The sequence below is a fragment of the Salvelinus fontinalis genome, chromosome 3 (assembly GCF_029448725.1).
Source record: "Salvelinus fontinalis isolate EN_2023a chromosome 3, ASM2944872v1, whole genome shotgun sequence".
Taxonomy (NCBI): domain Eukaryota; kingdom Metazoa; phylum Chordata; class Actinopteri; order Salmoniformes; family Salmonidae; genus Salvelinus; species Salvelinus fontinalis.
The window spans coordinates 52,414,553-52,439,244 of record NC_074667.1 but is presented as its reverse complement, the minus strand read 5'-3'; the positions used below and the strand labels follow the sequence as shown (position 1 = coordinate 52,439,244).

At 42.3% G+C, this 24,692-nt stretch overlaps 1 long non-coding RNA gene across 1 annotated transcript; it reads right to left on the bottom strand.

Annotated features, from left to right (window-relative positions):
- Positions 1–717: 717 nt before the first annotated feature.
- LOC129851098 (uncharacterized) lies at positions 718–10,046 on the bottom strand. The gene is made up of 3 exons (XR_008758934.1): positions 6,421–10,046; positions 5,398–5,447; positions 718–4,806 (listed from the first exon to the last, which is right to left on the bottom strand). It is a non-coding gene; the product is annotated as an uncharacterized LOC129851098 (long non-coding RNA).
- Positions 10,047–24,692: the final 14,646 nt, after the last annotated feature.

Sequence of the window (24,692 nt, the reverse complement as noted above, 5' to 3'; positions counted from 1 at the left end):
GGACTTTCGACTTGTGTGACCTGTAGTAATCGCTTTAGCTGCTCAGCTCTTTCCAGAAACATGCCTAAGGCTCTTAACAGGGATAGTGGGAAGCTGCTAAGTGGGATACCTAAGGTGAGGATGCCTCACCTTGTGTAACAGTCCTGTCTGTGCTGCATTCCCATTCGGAAGGAGGCACATACATATTTTGATGTTCATTTGTTTGACGAATAGCTTATAATAATCAATAGTAACAACATGATGTGAAGATGGTAAAGGTTAGAAGGGTTACATGCTTGTCGTATTCGAAAATACAGGTGAAAGTGCTGGGTGGTTCATACATCACACATAGGAGCTGTCTGTGTGCTATAGGGTTCAGGTAGGTCTACAATGTTGGAAACCTTATCAAATATATTATGAAGAAAATATGTACATATGATGAGAAGTAAACCTACAATATTTACTCGCTGTTCCCGACAAACTATCAGCTATCACTGCTAAGCTTATCCAGTCCAACTGATCTTCTTCCGTCACTAAATCCATTGCAATCCACAACCTGTCTGTGCATAACACAAGTCATCCAATTAAAACATCTATTCTCCAGCTAAGACTACCCTCCATTACTGTAAAACATGCTTGATGCACGTTCCAAGTCAGATGCATGATCATCTGGATGTCACATAATGTTCTGTCATGATATGTTTGACATATTAAAACTAAATCAAATGACTGGTATCAGACAGGTTCACTTTTCTTTTTATTGAGATTGGTAATGTTGTTTTACAAATAATTTTATAATGCAAAGTAATGCTGGTAATTTCCAGGTGAAACATATCTGAACACATCTGAACACCAACATGTGATGTTCAAAGGAGCATATCCAATTGGGTGTCAAATGAAAGCTAAGAGTTGATATGTTTTGGGGGAAAAAACACAAAAATGTTCCATGTATAAAATTAAGCATCTGGTCAAACAGAAGGAAAACGGGTCTTAGAAAAACCTTACAGAAAAAGTCTTAAAAGGTATTAGAAATACACCAAAACACAATAATACTGAAGTAAAGACCCCTGCCAACTAATATCAACACTTAGTTTTGGAGAAATTATTTGACTTCTATAAGTTTAAGAAACATTGCCTTGTGCCTTGTAATTCTGTTACTAAAAACACACATATCTTAAAGGTATTTTTGAATTTCTCTCCCCCATGAGGGAGGATAATGACATTTCACAGAGGTAACAAGTAAAGGTAGACCTGCCAATTATATTTTTTTTCTGGTATCATTTTTGGTTTATGAATTACAAAGTTCTGTTAGCAAATCAGTTACAGAATTACCTAAAAATCACTAACGGATTTACTGCAATTGAAATGGCAACAATGGGAAATCATAGTAGTCACAAACCACAGTTGGGTCACCTGCTACTGTCCTCTCTTCCACTTGCATACTGTTATGTTCAGTTCATAACTGTTTTCCTTCTCTTTCTGTCGTCTGGTGGTCAAATTGAGTGTGAAAACAGTCTGGACAATCCATCCCTCCCTCTGCGTATTTCCAGTTAATGTTACCTCTCCCTGCTCTTACTGACACCTACCCATGAGCTCCCTGTCTTTCCATTTACTGTAACCAGCATCCACACCCACTGAGCACCGACTGACACCGGATGTCCATGGACGTTGAAAAGTAGTCCAAATTTGGTGAGTCTGCCCTGGCCTTAATTTCAACATCCACAGACTTTGTTTTTCAGGCCGGTCTGGACGGGCCCTGATTTCAACATCCACAGACATTGTTTTTTGGGTCAGTCCAGACCGGCCTTAATTTGGCACTAATATAGAATTCCATGATAGGTGACCGGACCAAATCTGAACCAATCATAGACGTCTATGTTACACAAGTTTGGACAGCACAGTACAATACAATGAAGCACTGTATAGTAGAGTACATTAGGGCTCCCGAGTGGAGCAGCGGTCTAAGACACTGCATCTCAGTGCCAGAGGAGTCACTACAGATCCTAGTGCGATCCCGGGCTGTATCACAACCGGCAGTGATTGCGAGTCCCATAGGGCGGCGCACAATTGGCCCAGCGTCGTTAGGGGTGGTTTTGGCCGGGGAAGGCCGTCATTGTAGAACATGAATTTGTTCTTAACTGACTTGCCTAGTTAAATAAAGGTTAAATATTATTTACATTTTTAAAAATAATTATTATGTACTGTACAATAATGTACTGAACTCTACTCTACTGTGATGTACTGTACTCTATTGTGCTCGACTGTGCTGTACTGTGATGTCAAAACTTGTGAAACAATCTATGATTGGTTCAGTTTTGGTCCGGACTAACCAAATTTGGTCTTGTTTGGGGGCAGAGTTCATTTGAATAATAGCCAGTGTGTAGAATACACATATACAGTGCATTCGGAAAGTATTCAGACCCCTTCACTATTTCCACATTTTGTTATGTTACAGCCGTATTCTAAAATGGATTAAATAGTTTTTTCCCCTTTATCAATCTACACAACAACCCATAATGACAAAGCACAAACATAAAATGTTTAAACTGAAATATCACATTTACACAAGTATTCAAACCCTTTACTCAGTACTTGTTGAAGCAACTTTGGCAGCAAACAGCCTCGAATCTTCTTGGGTTTGATGCTATAAGCTTGGCACACCTGTATTTGGGGAGTTTCTCCCATTCTTCTCTGCAAATCCTCTCAATCTCTGTCAGGTTGGATTGGGAGCGTCGCTGCACAGCTATTTTCAGGTCTCTCCAGAGATGTTAGATCGGGTTTAAGTCTGGGCTCTGGCTGGGCCCCTCAAGGACATTCAGAGACTTGTCCTGAAGCCACTCATGCGTTGTCCTGTTAGAAGGTGAACCTCGCCCCAATTTGAGGTCCTGAGCGCTCTGGAGCAGGTTTTCATCAAGGTTCTCTCTGTCCTCTGTTTCCTTTGATCCTGACTAGTCTTCTCGTCTCTGCCGCTGAAAACATCCCACAGCATGATGCTGCCACCACCACGCTTCACCGTAGGGATGGTCACAGGTTACCTTCACGCTTGGCATTCAGGCCAAAGAGTTCGATCTTGGTTTCATCAGACCAGAGAATGTTGTTTCTCATGGTCTGGGAGTCCTTTAGGTGTTTTTGGCAAACTCGAAGCGGGCTGCCATGTGCTTTTTACTGAGGAGTGGCTTCCGTCTGGCCACTCTACCATAAAGGCCTGATCGATGGAGTGCTGCAGAGAGGGTTGTCCTTCTAGAAGGTTCTCCCATCTCCAGAGGAACTCTGGGGTTCTGTCAGAGTGACCATTGGGTTCTTGGGGTCCCCATTTACCAAGAGTCTTGGTGGTTCCAAACTTCTTCCATTTAAGAATGATGGAGGCCACTGTATTCTTGTGGACCTTCAATGCCGCAGACTTTTTTTTGGTACCCTTCCCCAGATCTGTGCCTCGACACAATCCTGTCTCAGAGCTCTACGGACAATTCCTTCGACCTCATAGCTTGATTTTTGCTCTGACATGCTCTGTCAACTGTGGGACCTTATATAGACAGGTGTGTGCCTTTCCAAATCATGTCCAATCAATTGAATTTACCACAGGTGGAATCCAATCAAGTCCAATCAAGGATGATCAATAGAAACAGGATGCACCCGAGCTCAATTTCGAGTCTCATAGCAAAGGGTCTGAATACTTATGTAAATAAGGTATTTTTGATTTTAATTTGTAATATATTTGCAAACATTTCTAAAAACCTGTTTTCGCTTTGTCATTATGGGGTATTGTGTGTAGATTGATGAGGGAAAAATGAATTTAATACATTTTAGAATAAGGCTGTAACGTAACAAAATGTGGAAGAAGTCAAGGGCTCTGAATACAATTCAAATGCACTGTATACAAAGGATGATGTTGCATATTTCTACCTTTGTGTACCTATTCAAGATACATCACTGTGAAAAGAATGACATTCATATCCATAATCATGCATTTCTTTGTAGTACAGGGACCATTGATGTAATTACATTACCGTAATTCTGTTACCAGGTGTAAATCCACTACACTTACTGTAGTTCAATAACCAAAATAGATTTTTTAAACTCAAGGTATCATGTCATAGATGACACCCCATTCTTTCTGCACACCTCTTTGAATCTTAATTTGGAGCAGTTATTTAACAGTTTCTGAAAAATGTGGTTGCATAAATAACTGAGGGAGATTTTACCATCATTTCATCCCCAAACTTTGCATCTCCACAGTTCTTCCAGTAAATGTGTTTTGTGGTCATTTCTGTATAGATTTTAGTAGTCCTTGTGCGTAGAGTTGTATGTTTTCTTCAACTTTGACATTTTAAAGTGGAAAATCAGTCTCAGCCTAATTATGTTATTGTGGAATTGCCCTGCTACCTTTTCCATTACTCATACCATAATATGCATTCTCAAAAATTGACATGCACATGTCAATGTCTGCGTATACTATGTACAAAATATATATAAGTAAGTGCAAATATACATTGAGTGTACAAAACATTAAGAACACCTGCTCTTTCCATGACATAGACTGATCAGGTGAATCCAGGTGAAAGCTATGATCAATTATGCAACTCAATATTAGGAAGTTGTTCTTCATGTTTTATACACTCAGTGTATAATGCAAATGTATTTTGTTTCACATCGTAGATTACATGACAGAGGAAGGCTAATGGTAAAACAGTCAGATAAGTCAAATAAGAAAACACTGTAACCAGAAATCCTGAGACAAAGAAGACCAGGTCAGGGAAGGATTTTAAACACTGAGGTGAAAACAGAGGAATTGAAGCCAGCCGTAGAGAGAGGAGGAGCATCTGCTTACTATAAAAAGAAGAGTGCAAGTTGGTTAGCTGGCAGAAATGTTGCTCCATAATGCTCTCCGTTCCTTCATCTACATTATGTGAATGAATTTAATTAACAGGAGAAAACAAATCACTGTTCTATACATTTCCCATAAAAGACTGCACAGGCAATGTGAAAAGGTAAGCTCATTTGCACTGACCTCAAATTGCAATTGAGTGCAAAGCAAACATGGTTTAAGTAAATCATGCTGGATGCCTAACGGAATTGATTTTACATTTCATAAATGTGGATGAAGGAACAGAGATGAGGAAAGAATGCACTCTAAGTAGGCTTTCATACCAGAGACATTTTGATTACACTGCCCCCTGCCAACCTTTTGCTAGCACAACAGAAAATGCAGTTCTGTTCCACGGAGGAAAGCGCCCCCATTAGGCAGACGATTAGAATGTAAGCCTATGGCCCACTAAAGACCAAGAGCAAAAGGTTGGCAGGGGGAACAATCCACACTTTTAATATTTAACTTTTTTTTGCAGATTGAAATCTGAACTAAAACATAAACAAAATAAACAAATTCACACAAAATAAGATGTTGATTGTTCTCCATCATACCTGATTCAGAATATACAATTTTTATTGTCATTGCTTGCTTGGTTCAATAGCTGTTGACAAGACAAAACTGAATATCAAATATAAAACACATTTTACCACCAAACCATAACCACCTGCTTTCTAAAAAGTTAGTGGTAGAAAAACTGGTAGAATAATGTATTTTTATTAAACATTCTGGCTTGTAAGGAACATTTAAATTTTTTTGCAGGCATTAGTTTCAGGATGTAGGGTGAATTCAGAAAAAGTGGGACACTTTTTGAATTTACGTCTGCCGTAGCCTCTTTCGACATATATCCAACATATTAGCCCAACACATGATACATTTCTGAAATATTTAAGATGTTTCCTAATCACACAAAAAGGACACATGTTGATATCATATTCCCAGAACACCCATTTGTGTACAATGAGCCAAAAACATATTTTAGGACAGCATGGTTATTTAAACTGGGACACCATTATGACAGTCCTAATTGTATGGCGGCTAGTGCTGAGCGATTAGTGCTTTTTGAGGTCGGTTCGGTTTCAGTTCAATTATGAAAAAAACAATCACGGTTATGGATTTCTGTTTGATAATTGTTAATGAATTATGAAATAATGACATTACAATAATTTTAGAACTGTTTAATGGAAATTCCAAAGCCCAAAATAATGAACATTCAATTTCCAAAAACGTAAAAATATTTTATTGTCTCTGTCAGGTCCACATTTTGTAGACATCAATAGAAAAATAGGAAATTACAATGAAATAATAAAAATTTCAGTTGTGTATATTACTTAGTTTTATTTGATAATTTTTCATTGCTTAATAAAGTCATCATCTCATCTCTGCTCAAGCGGTAGCAGTCAGTAGCAGTCTAAGCGTAGCAGGCGTAAAAGTGTATCCAGCCAGAGATTTTCTTCTTCTTTGATATGATGGCGGTCCGCAAACAAATGTAATAGGTGCATGTCGCCTCCTACTGTATTGGCTGTGTATCAGAAAAATTTCCCTACCAAATAACAATGCACCTGTTAAAACCTCACCATTATTCCACTACTTTGGCCCCCCGTCTGATTCTACTCCAGGCCAGCAGCTTGGGAGGATGGGACACTGGGAGGACGGGAACTTCTGCAGTAAAATCTCATACACCCAAGTACTTTCGGGGTGGCAGGTTGCCTAGTGGTTAGAGCATTGGGCCAGTAACTGAAAAGTTGCTAGATTGTATCCCTGAGCAGACAAGGTAAAAATCTGTCATTCTGCCCCTGAACAAGGCAGTTAACCCACTGTTCCCTGGTAGGCTGTTATTGTAAATAAGAATTTGTTCTTAACTGACTTACCTAGTTAAATAAACAAAGTCTATGCAGTTGCCACCACAACATCTATCCTCTGTGATTTACTTCCATTCCTACAGTACAATTGACATTCAAGGCCATGAATGCCAAAAAAACACAAGCTATTTCTATCACTCTCTATTGGCCTCGGCCTACTCACAGGGATCCTCTTAAAATCCCTCACCCTGGACCCATCTTCCTCTACTACTCTCTTTAATGCCTCAGAATATTACACCTTAAACTGATACTGGCAACCTCACCCTGCCTTGCTCTCACCGGACACCTCTGATTTCTAGCACCATGAAACAGCTGTGTGTGTAAACCCTTACAGTTTACACACACAACTTTTTCCACCGATACTACACATTCTTTTGTCTCGTCCTCCTGCACACTTCTCATATCTAGAAATCTCTCTCCTACACACTGCTGCCACATGACCATAAGTTTGACACCTAAAACATCGTAATGGGTTTGGGACAAAACCTCTCACGTGATAACTGACTCATCATAACTTGAATTTATCTGATAAAGACTCTGCATCAAAACTCAGTAGTATAGACATTGTCTTCTCTGTTTCACCACGTTCTCTACCGGGTCTGCGTTCCACCAAACGGTGGATGTCACAGACACCGGGAAACTTCCATTTCAGTTGGCCCTCCTCAACACTTAACACCACTCCAGTTATCATTCCTTTTAATGGCGCCCTGCTACGGAGAGGACAACTAGTCACCGTTTTTATCCTATCTTGTGCACAACACACTTTCCACATTTTTTCCCTTCTTGCCATATTCTCCTTCATCAGATCTTCCAGAAGGCTTGTGCATTCCCCCATTCCATATTTATTTATAACGTGTTCCACTTTTCTCCTTTTTTCCCCCCTGTCCGCTATCTTACCCCCGCCTCATGGCCACAACGGCAGTCATTCCTGTGCTGAGATCTGTGTCTGAGCCTGAAAAAACAAACAGGAGCAATGGATTATGGTCATTGTAAATAATTACCAAGTTTCTGCGCTGATCTGGGTTCAATATTTGCTTAATGAAAAGTCCCTTCAGCCCAGTGTCCCACATACAGTTGAAGTCGGAAGTTTATATACACCTTAGCCAAATACATTTAAACTCCGTTTTTCACAATTCCTGACATTTAATCCTAGTAAAAATTCTCTGTTTTAGGTCAATTAGGATCACCACTTTATTTTAAGAATATGAAATGTCAGAATAATAGTAGAGAGAAGGATTTATTTCAGATTTAAATTTATTTCATCACATTCCCAGTGGGTCAGAAGTTTACACACATTCAATTAGTATTTGGTAGCATTGCCTTTAAATTGTTTAACTTGGGTCAAATGTTTCGGGTAGCTTCCCAAAATAAGTTGGGTGATTTTTTTTGCTCCTGACAGAGCTGGTGTAACTGAGTCAGGTTTGTAAGATTCGGAATTATGCTTGGGTCGTTGTCCATTTGGAAGACCCATTTGCGACCAAGCTTTAACTTCCTGACTGATGTCTTGAGATGTTGCGTCAATATATCCACATAATTTCCCTTCCTCGTGATGCCATCTATTTTGTGAAGTGCACCAGTCCCTCCTGCAGCAAAGCACCCCCACAACATGATGCTGCCACCCCCGTGCTTCACGGTTGGGATGGTGTTCTTCAGCTTGCAAGCCTCCCCCTTTTTCCTCCAAACATAACAATGGTCATTATGGCCAAACAGTTCTATTTTTGTTTCATAAGACCAGAGGACATTTCTCTAAAAAGTACGATCTCTGTCCCCATGTGCAGTTGCAAACCGTAGTCTGGCTTTTTTTATGGCAGTTTTGGAGCAGTGGCTTCTTCCTTGCTGAGCGGCCTTTCAGGTTATGTCGATATAGGACTCGTTTTACTGTGGATATAGATACTTTTGTACCTGTTTCCTCCAGCATCTTCACATGGGCCTTTGCTGTTGTTCTGGGATTGATTTGCACTTTTCACACCAAAGTACGTTCATCTCTAGGAGACAGAACGTGTCTCCTTCCTGAGCGGTATGATGGCTGCGTGGTCCCATGGTGTTTATACTTGCGTACTATTGTTTGTACAGATGAACGTGGTATCTTCAGGTGATGTCGTGGTACCTTCGTGGTACCTTCAAATGATGTCAATTAGCCTAGCTTCTAAAGCCATGACATAATTTTCTGGAATTTTCCAAGCTGTTTAAAGGCACAGTCAACTTAGGGTATGTAAACTTCTGACCCACTGGATTTGTGATACAGTGAATTATAAGTGAAATAATCTGTCTAAAAACAATTGTTGGAAAAATGACTCGTGTCATGCACAAAGTAGATCTCCCAACCGACTTGCCAAAACTATAGTTTGTTGACAAGAAATATGTGGAGTGTTTGAAAATACGAGTTTTAATGACTCCAACCTAAGTGAATGTAAACTTCCGACTTCAACTGTAGTTCCTGACTTGATTTCTCTCTAGAGAAAACGGTGTGCTGGGCTCACAAAAAAACTGAACTAAATTGAATTCAAGTAATTGAACCAATGTCAGTCAATTAGTTGTTTAATAACCGGGAAAAAAACAAAATGTTGGTTAATCGCTTAGCACTAACGGCAGCTGTTAGCCAAGTGGTTTGCCAGTAACCAAAATGTTGTCAGAGTCAGAGTAGGTGAAAAATCTGTCGATGTGCCATTGAACAAAGCACTAAATTGCTTTGGATAAGTCTTAAATGTAAATCAAATCAAATGATATTTGTCACATGTGCCGAATACAATAGGTGTAGACCATAAAATGAAATTCTTACTTACAAGTCCTTAACCAACAATGCAGTTCAAGAAATAGAGTTAAGAAAATATTTACTAAATAAAGTAAAAAATGTTATTAAAAGCAACACAATAAAATTACGCAACCGTAACAAGGCTATATAGAGGGGGTACCGGTACGGAGTCAATGTGCGGGGGTACTGGTTAGTCGAGGTAATTTGTACTTTTAGGTAGGAGTAAAGTGACTATGCATATGTAGCGTGGTTCGTTCTGCGTTGTGTAATTTTAATTAGGACGCTGCCACAACTGACGGTCTGCTCGTTGAAATATTTTTATTTGCCCTGCACACGAAGAGACAACACACATGTTACCCTTGGCGCAGTCACAGCTCTCGGGCACCTGCGCGAGCACATGGACACTCACTCAACCACTGTCACAAGTACTCACAAGTTACAACAGATACCTCAGTCAGTGAACTCTGTGAAACTTGTTAACATAAATTCCTACACTGTCCACACTATAACAAACTTATGGTTGCAAAACAGTACATTGTATAACCTTATGACGGTTGTATATTAAACAGTTTCAGAGCCAAGGACAACATACCTTGCTAGCCGAAGGTCAAGAAAAAGAGAACGATAAAGAGGTATGGAAATTCAGATAACCCGCGATGGGCCAAACCAAAATATACAAAACTTTTACAATCACATGTATGTACAATATTGGTATGAAAAAATGTTTGTACACCAAATAAAAACATTAGCTATGCAGCTGTAATTAAATAAAAAATTACACTGAATTATTATTATTATTATCAAATTATTAACATCCCCTCTTGACCTGGCCTATTTGAATTGGTCCTTGTGTGCAATTTGGTGCGTAATCTAGGGGAACAACATCACACTGCTACACATAGATAATAAACAGTGAGTAGCAGCAGTGTAAGAACAAAGGGGGGGGGGGGGGGTGTCAATGTAAATAGTCCGGGTGGCCATTTGATCAATTGTTCAGCAGTCTCATAGCTTGGGGTTAGAAGCTGTTAAGGAGCCTTTTGGACCTAGACTTGGCGGTCCGGCACCGCTTGCCGTGCGGTAGCAGAAAGAACAGACTATGACTTGGGTGACTGGAGTCATTGACAATTTTTGGGCCTTCCTCTAATATAATATATAACACGTTGTTGTTATATTATCATATTGAGGATTTCAGAAATATATCATGTGTTGGGAAATATGTTGGATAGTTATCGAGGTTACAGAAGATGGAAATGCAAAAAGTGTCCCACTTTTTCTGAATTGACCTTTTCTGTCTGGTGCCATTGTACTCTGGAATACATGTAAATGAATCAGGATAACAGTACCACAAGAACCAGAGTCCTGCCTAAGCTAAGCACAGGGGCATCCCTAATGTAAACTGGATCTCTTACCTCCATTGGAAAAGCCTATAACACTGTCACACGTAGCTACTTCATGTTGTCCTACTTTAGCTAGCTGTGGTTGGTAAAGCAACAAAATGACAGAATTACAAAATGTTAACATAATATTGCCAACTTGTTTTTTTGACCAGTATAGAATATGCACATTTATATCACAATTTGGCACAGTGCATTATTTGTGACAGTTTTATAATTAAAGCACGACCGCCTTTAAAAAGCAACAAATCCCTTTGAAAATGGCCTATGTGGCATCAATATGAGTCAGAAACAGTTATTCTAGTGTCAAAATTGACTATAAAGTGTAAATAGGATAATTTTGGCAGTAGTCTCATCTTAAACTGAGTTTGATTTGATGATGTCCATTTACCCACTAACATGTGGTGAACAGCTTGGGTGATTGCTCTCTATCCAACAGCATTGATAGATGGTGAGACACATCTGCCCAGCAGCCCGACTTTGTTTATGCACATTCTTTTACTTGAGAAATACTGCACCAAACACCTTAGTTAGATGTCAAATTGCGCAACTAAAACATCTTCTGCAAAAACGTCTAAATTAATTACAGATTTCTTGAGTTATCTTGGGGATTTTGAGGAAGTGAAATAGGCTTCCCCTGTGTACAGTGTCTCATGGGGGACAAACTTCATTAAAAAATGCGGAATCGAAACACTAAAATCCCCTTTTTCTAATGAGCAACCGAAAACACACGTGCTCACAGAGTGGCTCTTTAACATCAAAGCTGAAAAAAACTATGTCACTGCTTTACAGTGTTCTTCGAGGGGTGAGCTTCCTGTTTGAAGCTTGCTTTGCCCCTCTCTCTGATTTCACACCAAAGAAGTGATGTGATTTTTATCATGTGGTTTCTCTGCAAGGGATTAGTAACAATGGTTTTGATTTTCACTTTTCTGACCAAGAAGTACATCAGGACTAAGCTGTCCTAGTTTATATGATATCCCACGTTTTCTGAATTCACCCTATATACCAAGTATTGTGTATTACAGCCTGATTAATCAGACTAGGACAAAACTAACCACTGGGGAGAAGGCAGAATGCTGCCTAGGGTTTACGAGAGGTAGTGCATGCATAGCCTACACAGCCTATCCCTGTTTTTCCCCTTGTGTTACTTGAATGAAGTGACTGTCTCCGTATGGCATAGGGTGTACTGGTAGGCTATTTACCTTTTTTAGTGTGCAATGCATTGAAAGATGCGCCAAAACACTTGTCTGTAGGTCGGGTGAGCGACTAACACCAGTGTTACGCTAGAGCAGTGGTTCCCAAACTTTTTAAAGTCCCATACCCCTTCAAACATTCAACCTCCTGCTGCGTACCCCCTCTAGCACCAGGGTCAGCGTACTCTCAAATCTTGTTTTTTCCATCATTGTAAGCCTGCCACACACACATTATACGATACAGTTATTAAACATAAGAATGAAGGTGAGTTTTTGTCACAACCTGGCTCGTGGGAAGTGACAAAGAGCTCTTATAGGACCAGGGCACAAATAATAATATAATAATAATCAATAATTTTGCTCTTTATTTAACAATCTTACACATAAAACATTATTTGTTCATCAAAAATGGAACGGAAATCTCCTGAGACGATCCACAGTCCGGAACCTCCTGAGACAGTTCACAGTCCGGAACCTCCTGAGACGGTCCACAGTCCGGAACATCCTGGGACGGTCCGCAGTCCGGGACCTCCTGAGACGGTCCGCAGTCCGGGACCTCCTGAGACGGTCGGCAGTCCGGAGCCTCCAGAGACGGTCGACACCTCTTTGGCCGCCTTTCCTTCCAGTTCTCCGCTGCCAATGACTGGAACGAATTGCAAAAATCGCTGAAGTTGGAGACTTATATCTCCCTCACTAACTTTAAGCATCTGAGCAGCTTACCGATCGCTGCAGCTGTACACAGCCCATCTGTAAATAGCCCATCCAACAACCTACCTCATCCCCATATTGTTTTTATTACTTACTTTTTTTTTGCTCTTTTGCACACCAGTATTTCTACTTGCACATCATCATCTGCACATCTATCAGTAAAGTGTTTAATTACAATTTAGCGAATTCTTCGCTACTAAGGCCTATTTATTGCCTTACCTCCTTACTCCATTTGCACAAACTGCATATAGATTTTTCTATTGTGTATTGCCTGTACTTTTGTTTATCCCACGTGTAACTCTGTGTTGTTGTTTTTTTATCTTGGCCAGGTCGCAGTTGAAAATGAGAACTTGTTCTCAAATGACCTACCTGGTTAAATAAAGGTGAAATTAAAACAATTAAAAACAGACGGAAGGCAATTAAGGTCACAGTTATGAAAACTTAGGACACTAACCTTAACCATATCTACATGTACATACTACCTCAATCAGCCTGACTAACCGGTGTCTGTATGTAGCCTCGCTACTTTTATAGCCTCGCTACTGTATATAGCCTGTCTTTTTACTGTTGTTTTATTTCTTTACCTACCTATTGTTCACCTAACACCTTTTTTGCACTATTGGTTAGAGCCTGTAAGTAAGCATTTCACTGTAAGGTCTACACCTGTTGTATTCAGCAGACGTGACAAATAAACTGATTGATTTCACTGATTTGATTTAAAGAGGCCTTTCTACTGACTCTGAAAAATACAAAAGGAAAGATGCCCAGTCCCTGCTCATCTGCGTGAATGTGCCTTAGGCATGCTGCAAGGAGGCAGGAGGACTGCAGATGTGGCCAGGGCAAAAAATGGCAATGTCCGTACTGTGAGACGCCTGGGACAGCGCAACAGGGAGACAGGACGGATAGCTGATCGTCCTCGCAGTGGCAGACCATGTTTAACAACACCTGCACAGAATCGGTGTATCCGAACATCACACCTGCAGGACAGGTATAGGATGGCAACAACAACTGCCCGAGTTACACCAGGAATGCACAATCCCTCCATCAGTGCACAGACTGTCCGCGAGAGGCTGGACTAAGGGCTTGTAGGCCTGTCGTAAGGCAGGTCCTCACCAGACATCACCGGCAACAACGTCGCCTATTGGCACAAACCCACCGTCGCTGGACCAGACAGGACTGGCAAAAAGTGCTAATCACTGACGAGTCACGGTTTTGTCTCACCAGGGGTGATGGTCGGATTCGCGTTTATCGTTGAATGAATGAGCATTATATCAAAATCAAATCAAATCAAATTTTATTTGTCACATACACATGGTTAGCAGATGTTAATGCGAGTGTAGCGAAATGCTTGTGCTTCTAGTTCCAACAATGCAGTAATAACCAACAAGTAATCTAACCTAACAATTCCACAACTACTACCTTATACACACAAGTGTAAAGGGATAAAGAATATGTACATAAAGATATATGAATGAGTGATGGTACAGAACGGCATAGGCAAGATGCAGTAGATGGTATAGAGTACAGTATATACATATGAGATGAGTAATGTAGGGTATGTAAACATAAAGTGGCATAGTTTAAAGTGGCTAGTGATACATGTATTACATAAAGATGGCAAGATGCAGTAGATGATATAGAGTACAGTATATGCATATACATAGGAGATGAGTAATGTAGGGTATGTAAACATTATATTAAGTGGCATGTTTAAAGTGGCTAGTGTTACATTTTTACATAATTTCCATCAATTCCATCAATTCCCATTATTAAACTGGCTGGAGTTGAGTCAGTATGTTGGCAGCGGCCACTAAATGTTAGTGGTAGCTGTTTAACAGTCTGATAGCCTTGAGATCACCAGGGGGCTCTCACCTCCTCCCTGTAGGCCGTCTCGTCGTTGTTGGTAATCAAGCCTACCACTGTAGTGTCATCCGCAAACTTGATGATTGAGTTGGAGGCGTGCATGGCCACGCAGTCGTGGGTGAACAGGGAGTACAGGAGAGGGCTCAGAACCCACCCTTGTGGGGCCCTAGTGTTGAGGATCAGAGGGGTGGAGATGTTGTTACCTACCCTCACCACCTGGGGGCGGCACGTCAGGAAGTCCAGGACCCAGTTGCACAGGGCGGCGTCGAGACCCAGGGTCTCGAGCTTGATGACGAGTTTGGAGGCTACTATGGTGTTAAATGCTGAGCTGTAGTCGATGAACAGCATTCTCACATAGGTATTTCTCTTGTCCAGATGGGTTAGGGCAGTGTGCAGTGTGGTTGCGATTGCGTCGTCTGTGGACCTATTGGGTCGGTAAGCAAATTGGAGTGGGTCTAGGGTGTCCGGTAGGGAGGAGGTGATATGGTCCTTGACTAGTCTCTCAAAGCACTTCATGATGACGGAAGTGAGTGCTACAAGGCGGTAGTCGTTTAGCTCAGTTACCTTAGCTTTCTTGGGAACAGGAACAATGGTTGCCCTCTTGAAGCATGTGGGAACAGCAGACTGGGATAAGGATTGATTGAATATGTCCGTAAACATACCAGCCAGCTGGTCTGCGCATGCTCTGAGGACGCGGCTGGGAATGCCGTCTGGGCCTGCAGCCGTGCGAGGGTTAACACGTTTAAATGTTTTACTCACCTCGGCTGCAGTGAAGGAGAGCCCGCAGGTTTTGGTAGCGGGCCGTGTCAGTGGCACTGTATTGTCCTCAAAGCGAGCAAAAAAGTTATTAAGCCTGTCTGGGAGCAAGACATCCTGGTCCGCGACGGGGCTGGTTTTCTTTTTGTAATCCGTGATTGACTGTAGACCCTGCCACATACCTCTTGTGTCTGAGCTGTTGAATTGCGACTCTATTTTGTCTCTGTACTGGGACTTAGCTAGTTTGATTGCCTTGCAGAGAGAATAGCTACACTGTTTGTATTCGGTCATGTTTCCGGTCACCTTGCCCTGGTTAAAAGCAGTGGTTCGCGCTTTCAGTTTCACGCGAATGCTGCCGTCAATCCACGGTTTCTGGTTTGGGAATGTTCTAATCGTTGCTGTGGGTACGACATCGTCAATGCACTTTCTAATGAACTCGCTCACCGAATCAGCATATTCGTCAATGTTGTTGTTGGACGCAATGCGGAACATATTCCAATCCGCGTGATCGAAGTAGTCTTGAAGCTTGGAATCAGATTGGTCGGACCAGCGTTGAACAGACCTGAGCGAGGGAGCTTGTTGTTTTAGTTTCTGTTTGTAGGCTGGAAGCAACAAAATGGAGTCGTGGTCAGCTTTTCCCGAAAGGAGAGCGGGGGAGGACCTTATATGCGCCGCGGAAGTTAGTATAACAATGATCCATGGTTTTACCAGCCCTGGTAGCACAATTGATATGCTGATAGAATTTAAGGAGTTTTGTTTTCAGATTGGCCTTGTTAAAATCCCCAGCTACGATGAATGCAGCCTCAGGGTGTGTGGTTTCCAGTTTACAAAGAGTCAGATAAAGTTCGTTCAGGGCCATCGATGTGTCTGCTTGGGGGGGAATATATACGGCTGTGATTATAATCGAAGAGAATTCCCTTGGTAGATAATGCGGTCGACATTTGATTGTGAGGAGTTCTAGATCAGGTGAACAGAATGACTTGAGTTCCTGTATGTTGTTATGATCACACCACGTCTCGTTAATCATAAGGCATACTCCCCCGCCCCTCTTCTTACCAGAAAGATGTATGTTTCTGTCGGCGCGATGCGTGAAGAAACCAGCTGGCTGCACCGACTCCGTTAGCGTCTCTTGAGTTAGCCATGTTTCCGTGAAGCAGAGAACGTTACAATCTCTGATGTCTCTCTGGAAAGCTACCCTTGCTCGGATTTCATCAACCTTATTGTCAAGAGACTGGACATTGGCGAGTAGTATGCTAGGGAGTGGAGCGCGATGTGCCCGTCTCCGAAGCCTGACCAGGAGACCGCTACGTTTTCCCCTTTTACGGCGTCGCATAGGGTCACCGGCTGGGATCAGATCCTTTGTATTGGGTGGAAGGCAAAACACTGGATCCGTTTCGGGAAAGTCATATTCCTGGTTGTTCAGTAGTTCCTCCCGACTGTATGTAATGAAACCTAAGATTACCTGGGGTACCAATGTAAGGAATAACACATAAAAAAAACAAAATACTGCATATTTTCCAAGGAACGCGAAGCGAGGCGGCCATCTTGGTCGGTGCCGGAAGTATCGATGCCTGTACTCTGGAGCGGGATCAATTTGGAGGTGGAGGGTCCATCATGGTCTGGGGCGGTGTGTCACAGCATCATCGGACTGAGCTTGTTGTCATTGCAGGCAATCTTAACGCTGTGAGTTACAGGGAAGACATCCTCCTACCTCATGTGGTACCCTTCCTGCAGGCTCATCCTGACATGACCCTCCAGCATGACAATGCCACCAGCCATACTGCTCGTTCTGTGCGTGATTTCCTGCAAGACAGGAATGTCAGTGTTCTGCCATGGCCAGCGAAGAACCCAGATCTCAATCTCATTGAGCACGTCTGGGACCTGTTGGATCGGGGGGGAGGGCTAGGGTCATTCCCCCCAGAAATGTCCAGCCACTTGCAGGTGCCTTGGTGGAAGAGTGGGGTAACATCTCACAGCAAGAACTGGCAAATCTGATGCAGTCCATGAGTAGGAGATCCACTGCAGTACTTAATGCACCTGATGGCCACACCAGATACTGACTGTTACTTTTGATTTTGACTCCCCCTTTGTTCAGGGACACATTTTTCCATGTCTGTTAGTCACATGTCTGTGGAACTTGTTCAGTTTCTGTCTCAGTTGTTGAATCTTGTTATGGTCATACAAATATTTACACATGTTAAGTTTGCTGAAAATAAACGCAGTTGACAGTGAGAGGACGTTTCTTTTTTTGCTGAGTTTACCTCTTGTCACGACTTCCGCCGAAGTCGGCCCCTCTCCTTGTTCGGGCGGCGTTCAGCGGTCGACATCACCGGCTTTCTAGCCATCGCCGCTCCATTTTTTATTTATACATTTGTTTTGTCTTGTTCCCTGCACACCTGGTTTTCATTCCCCAATCACACCTCATGTATTTATTCCTCTGTTCCTCCTCATGTCTTTGTGTGAGATTGTTTTGTGTTACGTGTCTATGTTGACGCGCTTTACTGGTATGTGTTTATTCCGTGTTTTATTTCACGAGGTATGTTCTTGTGTTTATACAATATTATTGTGAAAAAGCGCATTTGCACTTTTGCATTGGCTGGAGGTTTCTCCTGCCTAAATAAAGTGTGCGCCTGTTCACAACTCTCTGCTCTCCTGCCTGACTCCGCCCCCAGTACGCATGCCATTGACACCTCTAAACAACATGAGAGTTCCAGATGGAATAGCATCAAAGACTATGGAGAACTCTCTAGGTGTAACAGGAATATTGTAACGGGATAAAAATTCCCCATAATTGAGTAAAACTCCTTCTGCATAAAAAAGTTGACTCACCAACAGGGTATGATTATTGAACCAGTTCTTAAAAAATATAGACTTGTTTCTATACAAAATATCCTTATTGTTCCAAATGAAATAAAAATTATGTTTATATATTAATGACCACGCTATGAATACTTGTCTATGAAAAGCAGATCATTTTGTAGGAATCCTTTCAACGTTATAGTTACAAAGTAACATAAAGTTGAAGCCACCAAAACGGGAGAAGATTTAATGAGGGATGAAATTCCAAATTGAAGTTGGATTCTTTAAGAAATGTTTAGCCCAATTTATCTTAAAAGTATTATTCAAAGTAGGAAAATCTAAAAATTTGAGACCACCAAATTCATATGTGTTCATAACAGATTTCCTAATATAATGTGTACGATTTTTTCAGATGAAGTTGAAAAGCATCTGGTCAACCGCTTTACCTATTTTGTTGTCAAGATAGGGACTGGGCTGCTTAAGTAAGTCTGGAGATACCTTCTGCTTTAGAAAGCAATACTCAACCTTTCAAGGATAAATCCCTCTGCAACCAATGGTTCAACTTCTTTTTGTTTTTTTCAATAATAGGTATGACATTTTATGAGCATCGTCTGCCCAGCGCCGCCTGCGCTGCCCGTCTGCCCAGCGCCGTCTGAGCCGCCCGTCTGTCCTGAGCCGTCAGAGCCACCCGTCTGTCCTGAGCCGTCAGAGCCGCCCGTCTGTCCTGAGCCGCTAGAGCTGCCCGTCAGTCAGGAGCTGCTAGAGCCGCCCGTCAGTCAGGAGCCGCCAGAGCTGCACGCCAGTCAGGAGCCGCCAGAGCCGCCCGCCAGTCAGGAGCCGCCAGAGCCGCCCGCCAGTCAGGAGCCGCCAGAGCCGCCCGCCAGTCAGGAGCCGCCAGAGCCGCCCGCCAGTCAGGAGCCACCAGAGCCGCCGCCAGTCAGGAGCCGCCCGCCAGTCAGGAGCCGCCCGCCAGTCAGGAGCCGCCAGAGCCGCCCGCCAGTCAGGAACCGCCAGAGCCGCCCGCCTGTCAGGAGCTGCCAGAGCAGTCCGGCGCTGCCCCTCAGTCCGGCGCTGCCCCTCAGTCCGGCGCTGCCCCTCAGTCCGGAACTGCCCCTCAGGCCGGAGCTGCCCCTCAGGCCGGAGCTGCCCCTCAGGCCGGAGCTGCCCCTCCGTCCAGTGGCGCCCTCTAGGATGGTCTTCAGTCCGGGACTCGCTGTAAGGGTCCCCGCTCCAGAGGCGCCACCAAAGCGGGTATTGACTATGGTGGAGTGGGGTCATGTCCCGCACCCGAGCCGCCGCCGTAAGAAGGCCCACCCGGACCCTCCCCTTCTGTGTCAGGTTTTGCGGCCGGAGTCCACACCTTTGGGGGTACTGTCACGCCCTGGCCTTAGTTATCTTTGTTTTCTTTATTATTTTAGCTAAGTCAGGGTGTGACATGGGGGATGTATGTGTTTTGTATTGTCTGGGGGTTTTGTATGTTTATGGGGCAGTGTCTAGTCTAGGTGTATGTATGTCTATGGTTGCCTAGATTGGTTCTCAATTAGAGACAGCTGTCTATCGTTGTCTCTGATTGGGAACCATATTTAGGCAGCCATATTCATTGGGTAGTTCGTGGGTTATTGTCTATGTCTATGTGTAGTGTTTGTGTTAGCACTATTTATTTATAGCGTCACTTTCTTTCGCTTGTTGTTTTGTAGTTTTGTTAAAGTGTTCTTTATTACGTCGCTTAAATAAATATAAAATGTATTCACTTCACGCTGCGCCTTGGTCATCCTCTCTTCCACCATCTAACAATCGTGACAGACCATTAGTATTTAATTGTTGAATTGTATTATTTTTGGAGCTGTATTTTTCTAACCTGAAAAAATAAGATGAATTTTGTTCAGCCTCCTCTAGCCACTTCTTCCTAGATCTGACAAAGGCTCCCTCTGCTTTCAGTTTATACATATCATCCAAGTTGTAGCTCAAACAGAACAGATTTGTTCTCCTCTGAGAGACTTTCAACAGACTTTTGAAGAAGAGAGTTGATCTTTGTAATTACACTTTCTTCTACAGCTCTCCTCGTCTTGGCAAGAATACTCCCATATTTTGTTAAATATTTTCCAACCTCATATTTAAAAAGCTCCCAGTTATTACTGTATGAATTGTCATTTATAGCTTTGTTCCAGAAGTGTGTAATTAAATTGTTTATCTCCATCTTGACTAACTCATCTTTTAATATAGAGCTATTTAGCTTCCAGTAGGATGCTCTGCCAAGGCCATTATCAGAGATAAAAAGTTTAATTTCAATATAAATAGCTCTATGATCAGTAAGGGGAGTGGCATGGATGTTAACAGAAATACACTGTTAATAAAAACATTTAGACACCAGCCAAAAATATATGCATGATTGTCTGGAGCGTGCCTTATTACTCCAAGTGAAAGACTTTGTCATTAGGAAACTTTACTCTCCAAATATCTATAATACCAAGCCTTTCCATAAACTGCCTCAAACTTGTATTCATAGAAGTGGACTGTCCCGGAGGCCATCTACGCTTTTCCAGAGATTCAAGTAACTGATTATTTTCAAGTTTGGAATTGTACCCATAAATGTTAGTAATAATAATAATGATGTTGTTAAGTTGATAAAAAGACAAAGTAAGTGACCAAAAGGGTCACAGTCGGAGTGCAAAATACTTCCATTGAAATTATTCTTTAGAGTGATAACTGCAGCAGAGTGTTCAGAACCATGAGAGAGCCTATACATAATTTCCCCAAAGAGATCTCCAGAAGATGACGTTGGTTGAAACTGAATGAGACTCTTGAAAAAAGCAGAGTGAAACTATAGACAACGACAAAGTGGAATATAGAACAGAAAGTATTACGAGCTAAACAACAATCGCAAATCGAGTAAGAATGAAAAGAAACCAGTGTTGCACACCATATAGATATAAATGATTGAGTGATAATAGTTTAGCATAACCAATATTTCTCCCAGAACAAGAAACAACAACAAGCTTGCTCACTGCCTATACTGCAGGTAAAAATATCAGAAGTGAGAGAACAAATAAAATAATAAATATCCATTACTCCAGTAGTCCTGTGCAATTAGAACGAAAGTTAAATCACCTTAGAGCCGGGAGTGGGATCTGCTCACATCAGAGGTAGCTACAGTGGGGCAAAAAAGTATTTAGTCAGCCACCAATTGTGCAAGTTCTCCCACTTAAAAAGATGAGAGAGGCCTGTAATTTTCATCATAGGTACACTTCAACTATGACAGACAAAATGAGAAAAAAAATCCAGAAAATCACATTGTAGGATTTTTAATGAATTTATTTGCAAATTATGGTGGAAAATAAGTATTTGGTCAATAACAAAAGTTTATCTCAATACTTTGTTATATACCCTTTGTTGGCAATGACAGAGGTCAAACGTTTTCTGTAAGTCTTCACAAGGTTTTCACACACTGTTGCTGGTATTTTGGCCCATTCCTCCATGCATATCTCCTCTAGAGCAGTGATGTTTTGGGGCTGTTGCTGGGCAACACGGACTTTCAACTCCCTCCAAAGATTTTCTATGGGGTTGAGATATGGAGACTGGCTAGGCCACTCCAGGACCTTGAAATGCTTCTTACGAAACCACTCCTTCGTTTCCCGGGCGGTGTGTTTGGGATCATTGTCATGCTGAAAGACCCAGCCACGTTTCATCTTCAATGCCCTTGCTGATGGAAGGAGGTTTTCACTCAAAATCTCACGATACCTGGCCCCATTCATTCTTTCCTTTACACGGATCAGTCGTCCTGGTCCCTTTGCAGAAAAACAGCCCCAAAGCATGATGTTTCCACCCCCATGCTTCATAGTAGGTATGGTGTTCTTTGGATGCAACACAGCATTCTTTGTCCTCCAAACACGACGAGTTGAGTTTTTACCAAAAAGTTCTATTTTGGTTTCATCTGACCATATGACATTCTCCCAATCTTCTTCTGGATCATACAAATGCTCTCTAGCAAACTTCAGACAGGCCTGGACATGTACTGGCTTAAGCAGGGGGACACGTCTGGCACTGCAGGATTTGAGTCCCTGGCGGCGTAGTGTGTTACTAATGGTAGGCTTTGTTACTTTGGTCCCAGCTCTCTGCAGGTCATTCACTAGGTCCCCCCGTGTGGTTCTGGGATTTTTGCTCACCGTTCTTGTGATCATTTTGACCCCACGGGGTGAGATCTTGCGTGGAGCCCCAGATCGAGGGAGATTATCAGTGGTCTTGTATGTCTTCCATTTCCTAATAATTGCTCCCACAGTTGATTTCTTCAAACCAAGCTGCTTACCTATTGCAGATTCAGTCTTCCCAGCCTGGTGCAGGTCTACAATTTTGTTTCTGGTGTCCTTTGACAGCTCTTTGGTCTTGGCCATAGTGGAGTTTGGAGTGTGACTGTTTGAGGTTGTGGACAGGTGTCTTTTATACTGATAACAAGTTCAAACAGGTGCCATTAATACAGGTAACGAGTGGAGGACAGAGGAGCCTCTTAAGGAAGAAGTTACAGGTCTGTGAGAGCCAGAAATCTTGCTTGTTTGTAGGTGACCAAATACTTATTTTCCACCATAATTTGCAAATAAATTCATTAAAAATCCTACAATGTGATTTTCTGGATTTCTTTTTCTCATTTTGTCTGTCATAGTTGAAGTGTACCTATGATGAAAATTACAGGCCTCTCTCATCTTTTTCAGTGGGAGAACTTGCACAATTGGTGGCTTACTAAATACTTTTTTGCCCCACTGTATCTAGGTAGCCTATGTTGACCACCAGGCACAGTCTATGACTGTCTTCAAGGAGGAAGGTTGATTTCGGATCCGTTGATGAAAGCGTGCCCTCCGATTAAGTAAGCCGTTTTCCCATCTTTTCCCACAGCTGGCCACAGTTTCTCTCTCCTTTCTCTGTCTGCTTTCAAGAGGTCTTCAGCAAACCGCAGGTTGTTGTCGCGTAGGAAGGTATATTTCTTGGCTGCTTTCCAAGTGACATCCTTGTAGAACCGTGATGTGAACTGGAGAATGAAACCTCTGGGCTTGGAGTCACCCTGCCTTCTCGTGCCGAGGCGATGTACAGTGCCGACAACATCTGTTAGCTTAGCCTTCTCCTCAGGTAGGATAGCTCGGCAGACTTTGATGGTCTCTTGCCGCACGTTCTCCCCATCTGCCTTGGGAACTCCATACAGTCTCAGATTCCACTGTCTGGAGTAGCTTTCGAGTTCCGCGATTCTTCTTTGACACAAGACCATCTTTCCCTCCTCCTTTTCAACACGCTTTTCAATGTGGGCGACCTTCTTCTTAACATCCTTGATTTCCATGTATGCAAAGTCAACAGTTTTTGTTAAGCTTTCTATTTTCGTTGCGTTGTCGCCGAGCATTTTCTCTATGGCATCGGACCTTGCAGTGATGAGCCTGGAAAGAGTAGCAATAACATCATTATTGGCAGCGGCATCTGGAGCTGGAGGTTTGCTTGGGGTTATAGGCAAAGAAGGAAAATCTTCGTCTGACACGGTAAGTGTCATAGAGTCTGTCATGCCAGTATAGTTGTGGCAGTTGTCAATCAAAGCATTTGCCTCCTGTGTAACATCATTGGATGATGCCTGAGCATTGCTAGCTGAGGAGGTAGCCAAAGATCTCTCTTTCTGTCAGCACTCTGTTAAATTTTGGAAAATATCTTATTAAATCATCAATAAACTGGTGTTTTTAGCAAGCAAAGTATTAATTTGGTAGTTCAAAATAATACACTTTCACTATCTTTCAAAAGTTGGTATGCAGAGCTCGGTAGGAAGTGTGTGCTCAAGCTGCCGTCTTGGAGCCTTCCTTAGCTAAACAGGTGGGGCCTCTAACAGAACCCCACCTGACGTGTCGCCACTGTACTATACTAAAGACATAGTATTTCCATAGCTAGGGCTGACAGTGAGGACTTGTGAAGAGCAGAATCAACAACCTCTGCATAATCAAACAAGTTGCATTGTGAGGCGGGTATTAGCTAGCCACTGTTTTAGCCTATGTATATGAACGCTGAAAAGTGCCAGTGGCCCGCTTTGGGTAAACCCTGCCTGGAAATGCGCCATGGCCTTGTCACTTATTGAAAGTGTGGGGGGGTACATGGCAATTAGCATCCACTGGGTTGTTGAATGGGACTGTATAGTCTCCAAAAATGAAATGTTCATAATGCACAGTTGATTTTGTGTTTTGTTACACGTAATTTAGGGAACACCAATAGCACATATCTTATATTTCTTTAATCGTGTACTAAACTGATAGAAATCTGCAATGAGTTTGTTGTGTAGGTCGCCATCTTTAGTAAGGGACAATGTAGCCTGTGCAAGTATGATAACTTCCAACGAGCTAAAGAAAATATTTCCATGTCTAAATGTCCATGCCCATTTCAAATATCTCAACCGAAATGGTGTAGGTTGTTTTGAATTAAAAGTGCACGGTTAGTTTACTCTAATATGCATTAATTGGTACTGGTTCTATACCAGTCGCCATGTTTGTTTTGGGTGACGCCAAATCG